Genomic DNA, 10,201 nt, shown 5'->3' on the forward strand with positions numbered 1-10,201 from the left:
ATATTATCTCTAAATATTGCTGCATTTCATTTCTTTGGCTGAAGGGGAAAAAGTGTCTTAAATCTCAGTCTTCAGAAGCAGAAAATAAACTTATTTCACCATTTATTTACTTTTATTAACAAATGAACAAATGGTATTTTCAAAAGCCAATCATAACAAACAGATGAACAAATGAAAATGATTCTCTGATCCAGAGCTTTGTGGAGTCCAAGGGAAATTTACCTCTATTACAGAGTAGTGATGAAACCGGTGGCATGACGGCATACAGCTGAAAATATGATGGGACCATACCAGTGTATGGAGTAATACTACCCCTCTCCTTTGAGGGACCTCATAATATTAATGGGATGTTCCTCACTGTCTAATCTAATTAGATTATTTAGGATTTTTTGCAGTGCTAAAGTCAGAGAAATACTGCAGGTATTGTCTCCAGGGGAAGACTTTATTTAACAAATGATTAACTGATGGACGTCATAGCTCTTTTGTATTTATTTTTCTCTGTTTTTCTCAGGAGTGAATATACAAAACTAAGGGCATACTGTTGTACGTACAAAAAATGAATTTTGGAGTTAACTGCCTTTTGGGGGCATTGTAAATCTTCTTTCCTCATTGCTTTGTGTGGGCTAACATCAGCCAATCCCTTTTACTTAGTGGCCTTTGTGGATTTTTCTATCATGTTTTAATGACCCTTTTGTGCTGTATTCGTTGGACCAAGTACATAGGAGAGATGTCTATCACAGTTTAGCACTTTTTTTGCCAGACCGTTTTTGTCTGTGTGAGGCAGAGAAGTGTGAAGTTCTTCTTTCTCTTGGCTTTGTGATTTTGAAGGTGGGTGATGCCAGCCCTGAGAAGGTTACTATCCATTCCCTTCAAAACTACTTAAGTTGGCTGTCTGTCTTAGACAATTATTTTGGGCTCTAGATCTTGAATAAAAACAAATTTATATCACTGAAAACCTTGATGCAGATGCCCATGTCTGACAATTCTCCATTCATTCTCTAGGAATTTGTTGCTGAACACCTCTAGAGGCAAGTGATTAAGCACTATGTAGAAACAAGGTGCTACCAATTACAATTTTCTCCAGCAAGTGTAGAAAAACCTGAGTCCCACACCAGCTTTGATTCATTCAGTGCTAGAACTGGTACCTAATGCTGGGTGTTGGGAAAGTTGCTGTTCTGGGGAGATATTTTGGTGGGTGATGATAAAAAAAAAAAAAAAAAAAAAAAAAAAGTCAGTTGCTGTTTTTCTTTTGACAGTACATTGCATTTTTCAGCTGTGCAAGCTCCTTTCTGAACCCCCTATTCCCTGTCCATCCTGCAACACAACCAGCCACAGGCCACCTGATGCCAGCTACTGTTAAGCCCAGGAACCTTTCTGTGGATGCTGCCAGGGCTGGGACTAGAGCAGTGCTGGGATGCAGTTAGAGGTAGGCAGGTCTGCTCTCACTTTCTGACCTTTCAGATGAGGAGGTGTTGTCTCCTTTGCAAAAAGTCACTGGTGCCTCACAGGGCCTGTTAGTCAGGGCTGGTCTGATCCCTCTCCACCTGGAACAACACTGCCATTCTGAATGTTGCCTATTCCTCCAGGCAGTTTGTAGAAGCTCTCTTCGTAAGAAGTGCACATTAATGCAGTGTTACTGTGGTGTTTAGGAGAGCTCTTCCAGGGCTCTGTCAGTGCCCCTTCTGAAAGCCTGGAGTTGTGTTGCTAGGCTGCTCCAATTCAAATTTTTATTGCTCTTTGTTGGCTTTGCTGCTGTGTTTTTGTGTTTGTAGCTTTTTGTTTATTTCTTTTCTGGCCGGTTGCTCCATCTCAAGCTATTAATACTTGTTTTTCTGTCGTTGTTAGTGACATAGAACAGTTCAATTGTGTTAAAGGGTTGTAAGGGCTTGTGTACTTTTCAGTTCATTTTCTCAAGTCCCTTTGTAAATAGTGATATCTGTTCTCAGGATGGATGTTAATTTTCCCAGAGTGGATAGGAGTCATGGAATTTCTGGAAGGTAACAGACTTCTTCCATTTTGTGGGATCTATTTACGGTGTCATAGGTACATATTACAACTAGGGAAGACTTTGCAGGGTGATTGGTGGTGTAAACAGTAATATCTTAAAGGCAAGGTACCTCCTGATGCTCCTCCAACAGAGTGTATAACTTCAGGTACACCCCACAGGGTATATGATATGGAAAGAACTTCATTTCTGGGCTTGAATCATCACTAAAGTCTGGGAGGATATGACAGGCATGGTCACCCCACCCCTTGCAATCACATTAGCATTTGAAGGTGCCACTTTCAGCTGAAATGTGGCACTTGGCTGCACACTGGTATTTGACATGCTCTTGTTGAAATAAAGGGCGTCTGTTTAAACAATCTTCATAGTTTCACTTTTCCACTGGGGAAAATTTCAGGGAAACTGTGGCATTGGGAACAAGTCATTGATGAATGCTGTTTATCACAGCCTCTACTGTTCCAGTCAACCACCGCTCAGAGCTTCATGGATTACTCCAGCACTCCACAGCTTTGATTCCTGGTTCTTTCCCCCTCGTTCCACATCCCCCTGGGCCCTGCCACCACAAGAAGGTAGAGCAGGAGGTACCAGGAAGACTGGATCTTCAGTGGAATGATAATTCCTGGTGTTGGAAGGCAAGCTGGGGACATTTGTCTTGTGGCCTTCATTTATTCTGCACACTGATTTAACTGTATGGCCAGGTGGGACTGTGATGCAATTAGCTTTAATTGAAGGTTTAAAAAAAAAAAAAAAAGTAAAGGTTAAGCTAAGACAAATCTGGTGAGAGGCACTGGGCTGGGGGGCTACTTGCCTACAAGAGCTGATTGTCTTTTGCTTGAACTGGGAGATCTAGGAAAGTCAACTGACTTAAGCAACTCCTTATGCCTTCATCTGTGATCCCTCTTTAACAAGTTGACCTCACAACAAGCTCAAAGGGTTTAAACCTCAGTTTCAGCCTAAGCTACCACTCTTTCCTACTTGGCTCCACTATGTGGTAGGCCACAATGTGGAGCCAAGAAGCAAGTGTGGGTCTCTTGAGCTCATGCACACCAAGAGTCTGTACCTTTTAAAATAAATTTCTGTGCAATTTGTGCTGTTCTAGTAGTTCCTCCTTAACTGAGTAGAGTACTATGAGCTCTCATAATTTTAATGAGCCTCCTGATGACTTGTGCTTTCATTAGAGCTCTTGATCTTGGACTCATGTTATTTTTGTGATAATCGCTACTTTCATACATAAAACCCTCCCATAACTGCCAAGACAGCCTTTCTAATGTGACCTGTTTGCTTTCAAAGGAGTCAAAAGTAAAAATGACAGAAGGAGATGGAGTTTCCAGCCTTATGAATTAAGTTGTGTGCATCTGTAACGGAAGGAGGTCTGTCTCGGTGGCAGCAATAGCTCTTTTGCTCCTGGAGAACTCTTCCTCTTGACAGAGGTCTACAAACAGATTTGCAAAGCCAAAGAGAGAAATTGCTCTCTCTCATGCAGCATTCAACTTTCCATTTTCTTCTGGTTCCTGAATGTAGAATTGCATTTTATTTTATTCACTTGGAAATCCTGCTCTTTAAAATGAAGAGCTATTCAAAACACATAAAAGATCCTGCGAGACACATAAGTGTTTTTATCTGCAACCAATTTTACTGAAAGACTGGAGAAAAGATGTGGCACATTCCTTGTATGAAATGTTGTATAAAGATATTAAAAGTGTGTGTCCATACTGATGAATAAAGGGACCACAAAATATCAAAAAAAGGATTCTGGAGCCTCAGACTATTTTTATGTGTGACTGTACACTGCCCAAAGTGTTTCTGTTAAGAGCTGGGAAAAGACAGTTCATGAATGAAGTTCTGGCATCCTGGATTAGCACAGAGAGCTCGTTCTTTATTGCAAAGATAGCTCAGGAAAAGCATCAGGGAAGGAAGCTGTGATTTAATTCTTAATGTCTCCTAGGTTTGGGGAATTTACATCACAACTTAGTCAATGTGGTAACTGAATATTTACCAGACAAATGTTAGCTGAGATGATAAGAAGAGATCTCTCCACAAGCTTGAAGCATTAACAGAGAAAAATACAGCAAACTTGCCCATAAAACTTGTTTCCCATTGTAAAAGCTCCAGGGACAGAAATGATCCCTCAGCCGTAGTTTCCCTGAAAAAGACAGACATTTAGGAGGAAGTGAGGTTTGTAACATTGAAATGTCAACAGTGATGTTAAAGTGGAAACAAATGCTTTGAAAAAAGAGCTGCAATACATCCAAGGAGCTCAACTCTGTGCAGAGGGATTTTTCCCCTTCTGTGTCTCCTTTGTTGTTCATCATTCTCATTCTGGATGCAGTCTGCAGAGGCAGCCCACTAAAATTTAAGAGACTTAAAGATCTCACAAGCTTTTCTTATGCCTCATGTAATGCCATACTCACTGCAAAGCTCAGGTTTTATGGTTACTCAAAGGCAAGACTCTGGTTCCTACAAGGACACCAGGGGCCATAGTTATCACCCTTCAGACCCTGAGATGCTGTTAGCCTGATGGATGTACTGAAAGAAATAGAGGAGCACTAGGCAGCAGCACTGGAGCAAAATGAATCTTTCATGGGGGCAGAAATGCCTCAGGGCAGCACTGGTTCCTTGATCTTTTTCCCACTGCCCTATCTGAGATGCCAGACCTTCTGCTGACACGATGTCAGATGTGGACCCACCAATACTTACAGTATAGGAAAAATCTTGAAATATCTGGTCTTATTCAAAATTCTTCAAAAGAAGAAATGAGGATTTCTCTAGCCCTGTTCCTGAACTGGTGGTAAAAAGTTCTATAAAACTCTGCTATAAAAATATGTTATGGATAATTCTGACCCAAGAAGAGTTTTGCACTGTCTAACACTGAAACTGAAAGCATCCTCAGTTTTCAGTCACCTGTTGTATTAAGATTTTGTTCAAGTACAGAAGCACTTGTAATATCAGGGACTGAACCTTCAGTCCCCTACGCATCTGCTGAGTACGTGCTGACCCCAGGCTTTGGCAACTCTAAACCAGAGCCTTCTAATTGCTACAATGAGCTGCCCTGCTGTTCTTGAGCAATTAAGTTGCCAGCCCTGTAAGAACTTGAAGCCCCATCCCACCTATGGGGTGAAATGGGGAGAGTATAGCTTAAGGGTTGGCCATTTATTATTTATATCAAGTGGAAATGCAAAGTAATTAAGAGAGGTTGAGGCAGTTGGCTCCCTGCTGTTCTGTGCCAAGTGCTGCTTTAGCTATGGCCAAAAATTCAATTTTTTTTTCCTTCATTTTTGCACTATGTACCTGTGAACTTCTGGCTAATTCCCATCAGACCCCTACTGCTGTGCACCTTGCATCCAGCAGACTAGGGAACATGAACCGCTATGTCCAGAAATGCCAGAAATTATATTATCAGGAATTATATTAGCAGTACAGTATTCACATAGAATTTAAGTCCCTGACTAGCATTGCAAAGTACCTGTGGTAGGGAAAAACTGCTTGGTTCACATTAAACCAACTCAGAATTGAAGCAGTTTATTGATTTATTAACAACACATAATTACCTGACAACATGCCCACCTTGCATTCACGATTGGTATCAGCAATGCGACAGATAAACTGGAATAAAAGACACACAGAAAGTAGCAATAAACACCTAAAAATTTCTAAACACCCTTCTATAACTACTACTAAAATGCTCCCAGTGTGCATGTGCACACAGTTATATGTGCACTATATATGAGCAATGTATAAGCCCTCCCTGTGACTTGCAGGGAGGGCAGGTTCCCTTGCTTGATGCTGGTGGGGTGACTCCTGGCAGTGCCAAGCCAGTTCTGAGTGCTGCTGCTTCCATTGCAAGATTTTTCCCAAATTTTGCATATTCTCACGATTCATCTCAAACTGACTCCTTCTCTCTTTCAAAAGTATCTTTGTCATGTCCCAAGAATTGTTTAGTCTCGCTAAAGAGACTAAGCTAAATGTCAGCTTAACATGATCTATTAAGGACAAAAATAAATAAATAAATAAACAAAATCAGACTGTTTTGTGTATTCTGCTAATTCTGGCTGCACTTACATTTCTATTACAATAGCTGTTCATGTCCGGGCCCTTTGATAAGAGCAGGCATTTGAGCTCCCTGAGTGCTCACAGAGCTGAGAGCAACCCTCGTGTGTATTCATAGGTAGTTACATGGGCAGAGCATCCACCCTGTAATCCTTCAGCATCCAGAGAAACATCGTGCCCTGCCTTCTGCAGGCAGACAGCCTCATACCATGGTGGGGTTTTGTCCAGAAAGTGTGAATTTAATTCCTTTTGTTAAGCTTGCAGGCAACAATTGCTCACAGAATCTCCTCCTAACCTCTCTGATAACCCTAAAAGGGCTCTGTTGGGTTTCCATGCTCTTTAGGGGTGAAGCCTCTGCACATAACTTTCATGGGGATGAGAAATGTTGTGTAATTTTAAGGCAGAAAAAGGACAGAGTGAGTTCAAGAAGAAAACCTGGAAAGAAAGCAGTTACAAGGATGGCTCAAGGACACACATCTGCCAAAACTTGGGCCCACTGGGCTGTGTGGCAAAGGCAGGACACGCCTGGGTGAACATCATGGGGGTTAGTGGCATTACAAAATCAAACTCCACCAGCCAGATTCCCAGGTCTGTGCTTCCCACGAGATCTGCTGGAGTAGCCTTTGGTGTGGATTCAGGATATGGCTCAGACTTGTATATGTAAAGCTGTAGCTCCAGCTATTAGTGCTGGGAGCAGCTGAAGATGGACTCACAGTAGAAGGAAAGATGTCTTAGAACTTGTCTGCATTTACAATGTGGAAGAACCTTGTGGGATTAATTACATGTATGTATGTCTATAATGCATTGATTCCATGTGAGACTAGTTCCCCTTGTCCTTTATAGCCAGACTTGTGCAGCTGAATCAGCAGACGTAGGGTGATTAATTAATTAATTTCTCCCTGAAATGGGCAATGAGTTTTAGTCTGACGCATCGTGACTTAGCATGTTCTTTGAGAGAGGAATTGATGAAAATCCTGGCTACTCGAAGCCTCATGAGGTGGAAACTGACCCATGTTCAGTTCTGGGATACAACGAGTACTCTGTGAAGTCCAAGACACTTCTTGAGCCTCACTTACACACATAGGTTTTGCAGTCCTCATGTGCCCCCGTGCGTGGCTGGTCTGTCAGAGAGAGCTGTCCCTGCTTGGGTATTCTTATTTCACCATCACCACCTTCCTGAGACTGCAGCAGAGCTGACAAAGACCAATTCCTCCAGTAAAACCCTGTTTTATAGGCGTGCTGCTTTGCTTCTACCCACCCCTCTTTACGCACTTTGTCAAAACCAGGCTATTAAAAAATAAAATAAAAGAGATGACTTCCAAATTAAATTATAAAGCTGCAGCCCACTGGGTTGTTGGTGACTATGAATTTTTTATGTTTGTGCCATCAATATGACTAAGCAAGATGGGGATGAGGGAAAAGAGCATTTTTCAGGGTGTCAGAGCTCTCCATTGTATTTAATGCAAGGGTAGAGGCAGTACAAGAAAACAGAAATTTGGGGAGAGTGTAGATTCTTGTTCTATTCATCAAAAAAGATATACGGAACAATCACATACCTTTCAGTACAGATGTTACTGTTTGTAAGAAAGACCTAGGGCAGTAAGAGATCAAACTTGAATGGTTTCCAGCTTGTATTGAAATTTAGGGGTTGTATGTAAGAAATGTAAGAGATGTATTTTTTTTTTTTCCCCTTGCTTCTTTGCTTTAGTTCATGTGACAAACTGAAAAAAAACTAAGAAAGGAAAAACACTCTCTTGGGTTAAATGAACCCCAAACAATCAACTTCTTTTGTTGAAACAAACCTTTAAGATGGATTGAGTAAAGCAGTTACTCAGCCTCAAACAAAAGATTTTGCCTCTTAGTAGTTTGTTGTCTGGGGCTTCCTTTCTAAACTGAGTTTTGACTTCAAAGGCAATATGCCTATGGAAGGGACCTTAGAGCCCATCTAATCCAAATCCCTTTCATGGGCAGGGACACCTCCCACCAGACCAGGTTGCCCAAAGCCCCATCCAGCCTGGCCTTGAACACCTCCAGGGATGGGGCACCCACAGCTTCTCTGGGCAGCCTGTGCCAGTGCCTCAGCACCCTCAGAGTAAAGAATTTCTTCCTTATATCTAATGTAAACCTACCCTTTTTTAATTTCAAGCCATTCCCCCTTGTCCTATAACCACACCCCCTGACAAAGAGTCCCTCTCCAGCTTTCCTCTAGCCCCATTTAGATACTGGAAGGCTGCTGTAAAATCTGGAGACTTCTCTTCTCCAGGCTGAAAAACCCCAACTCCCTCAGCCTGTCTTCATAGCAGAGGTGCTCCAGCCCTTTGAGAATCCTCATGGCCCTCCTCTGGACTCACTTTTATAACTAAATGTCTTTCTATTTCTGAGCACAGCACACCAGATGGGGAAATAGAGACAGGTAAGATTGCTTACCTTCTACTTCATCAGTTGCTCCCATTAGATCAGGAGGTGATCTTCATAACATTTAGGCCTGCTGAAGTGAAATTGGAGAAATTAGAGAAACGCCTTATACTGTACTTCTACTCACACCTTTAGAGTCATCAGCCTTCTCCTGCATTTGCTAAGCAAATGAACCAGGAATTATTTTACAGCTCTAAGATACCATAAAAATGAATACTCAACATGCAACAAAATGTATATACGTGTATAATCAAATTCAAACTTACCTAGAATTGCATCCAGCCCTCAGCATGTATATAAATGACCACGATTCACCCATTACAAGGGCGACATTTTTTGGATGAGTGGACTTAAAAAGCACAAAGTTTCTGCAAAATTTGGGAAGCCCTAAGCTATTCTGGTCTCTTGTTAACTCATTGCATAAGTCCTCTGTTATTTGTTAGCACGTGGGCTTGCAGTATCTGTTAATTGAAGTACCACTTCATGCTCTTATTCTGGAAGTGCCACATGCTCTTATCTACCTTAACCAGGAGTCTGCAGTGACTTAGATCATTAAGCAATGATGGATTTTATATATAAAAAAGCCATATCTCACATCATTAACATTTAAGTTGCCCTTCTGCATTTTATTTCCCTAAATAAAATGATTTGAAAACCTGCAACAATGGGGATCAGCTGTACTGAAACTTCACCAAGCATGATTAGAAGGAATAAAATGTGAGGGGAAGGATTAGAAAGCCTATCAAGGATGAGGAGATGAAAGGAAATACACTACCTCTGGAAACCAATAACACAGCCTGTGCCACTAGTTTTTCTTATTCTCAGCAAAGATGAAGCTCTGCTAGACCAGAGGTGGCAGATACCCAGAAGCAGATGGAGACACACATAACCTGTGGAACAGGGGCATGCTGAGGATCATGTAACCCTTCACAGAAAATCTTAGTTATTGGGGTGAGCAGGGACTTTGCAGGGGTCTGTCCAAAACCCACACTTAAAGCATGATTAACTTTGAAGCTAGATACAAACTCAAAATTAATGAGTGTTGCTCAGGGACTTGCCCAACAAAGTTTAATCTCCAAAGATGAGAATCACACTTTTTTTTTTTTTTTTTTCTGCTGTTTCAATATTTTATCAGCCTCAGTGTGAGTTTTTCCTCCTAATATCTAATCAGAAATTCCCATATTTCATCCTATGTCTGCTGTACCTAGAAGTCTCTGATCAGGCAATCAAATTGCTCTTCAAACAGGAAGTCTTGAAATACCTACTTAAGGGATGTACTTTTGATTGATTGATTTATTTATTTATTTTCAAGAAATTCAAGCAATGGTAGCAGAAAGCAGAAACAAGAACAGAAACAAAATGTAAAAATTTTATATTTATATTTATTTTATTTTATTTTATTTTATTTTATTTATTTTATTTTTCCGCTTTATTTTTTATTTAATTTTGCTTTATTTTATTTTATTTTATTTTATTTTATTTTATTTTATTTTATTTTATTTTATTTTATTTTATTTTATTTTATTTTATTTTATTTTATTTTATTTTATGTGTCTTATTTTTTCAGAGAAGATAATTAACTACTAGACCCTCAGGAGGAAAGAAACATTTCACCCAGACATCTCTAAGCAAAAGCAGGTTTTTAAAAGGTCAGGGTTTGTTCTTATCTGCCTGTTCTAGAGATGAGATAGAAAATATTTGTTCATACATGATTCATGCATAAAGATGATCTTG

At 40.5% G+C, this 10,201-nt stretch overlaps 1 long non-coding RNA gene across 1 annotated transcript; it reads left to right on the forward strand.

Annotated features, from left to right (window-relative positions):
- Positions 1 to 1,134: 1,134 nt before the first annotated feature.
- On the forward strand, positions 1,135 to 2,654 carry LOC110352065 (uncharacterized). Its single transcript, XR_011807158.1, has 3 exons — positions 1,135 to 1,191; positions 1,947 to 1,997; positions 2,453 to 2,654. It is a non-coding gene; the product is annotated as an uncharacterized lncRNA (long non-coding RNA).
- Positions 2,655 to 10,201: the final 7,547 nt, after the last annotated feature.

This window comes from Anas platyrhynchos, chromosome 2 (genome assembly GCF_047663525.1).
Source record: "Anas platyrhynchos isolate ZD024472 breed Pekin duck chromosome 2, IASCAAS_PekinDuck_T2T, whole genome shotgun sequence".
Taxonomy (NCBI): domain Eukaryota; kingdom Metazoa; phylum Chordata; class Aves; order Anseriformes; family Anatidae; genus Anas; species Anas platyrhynchos.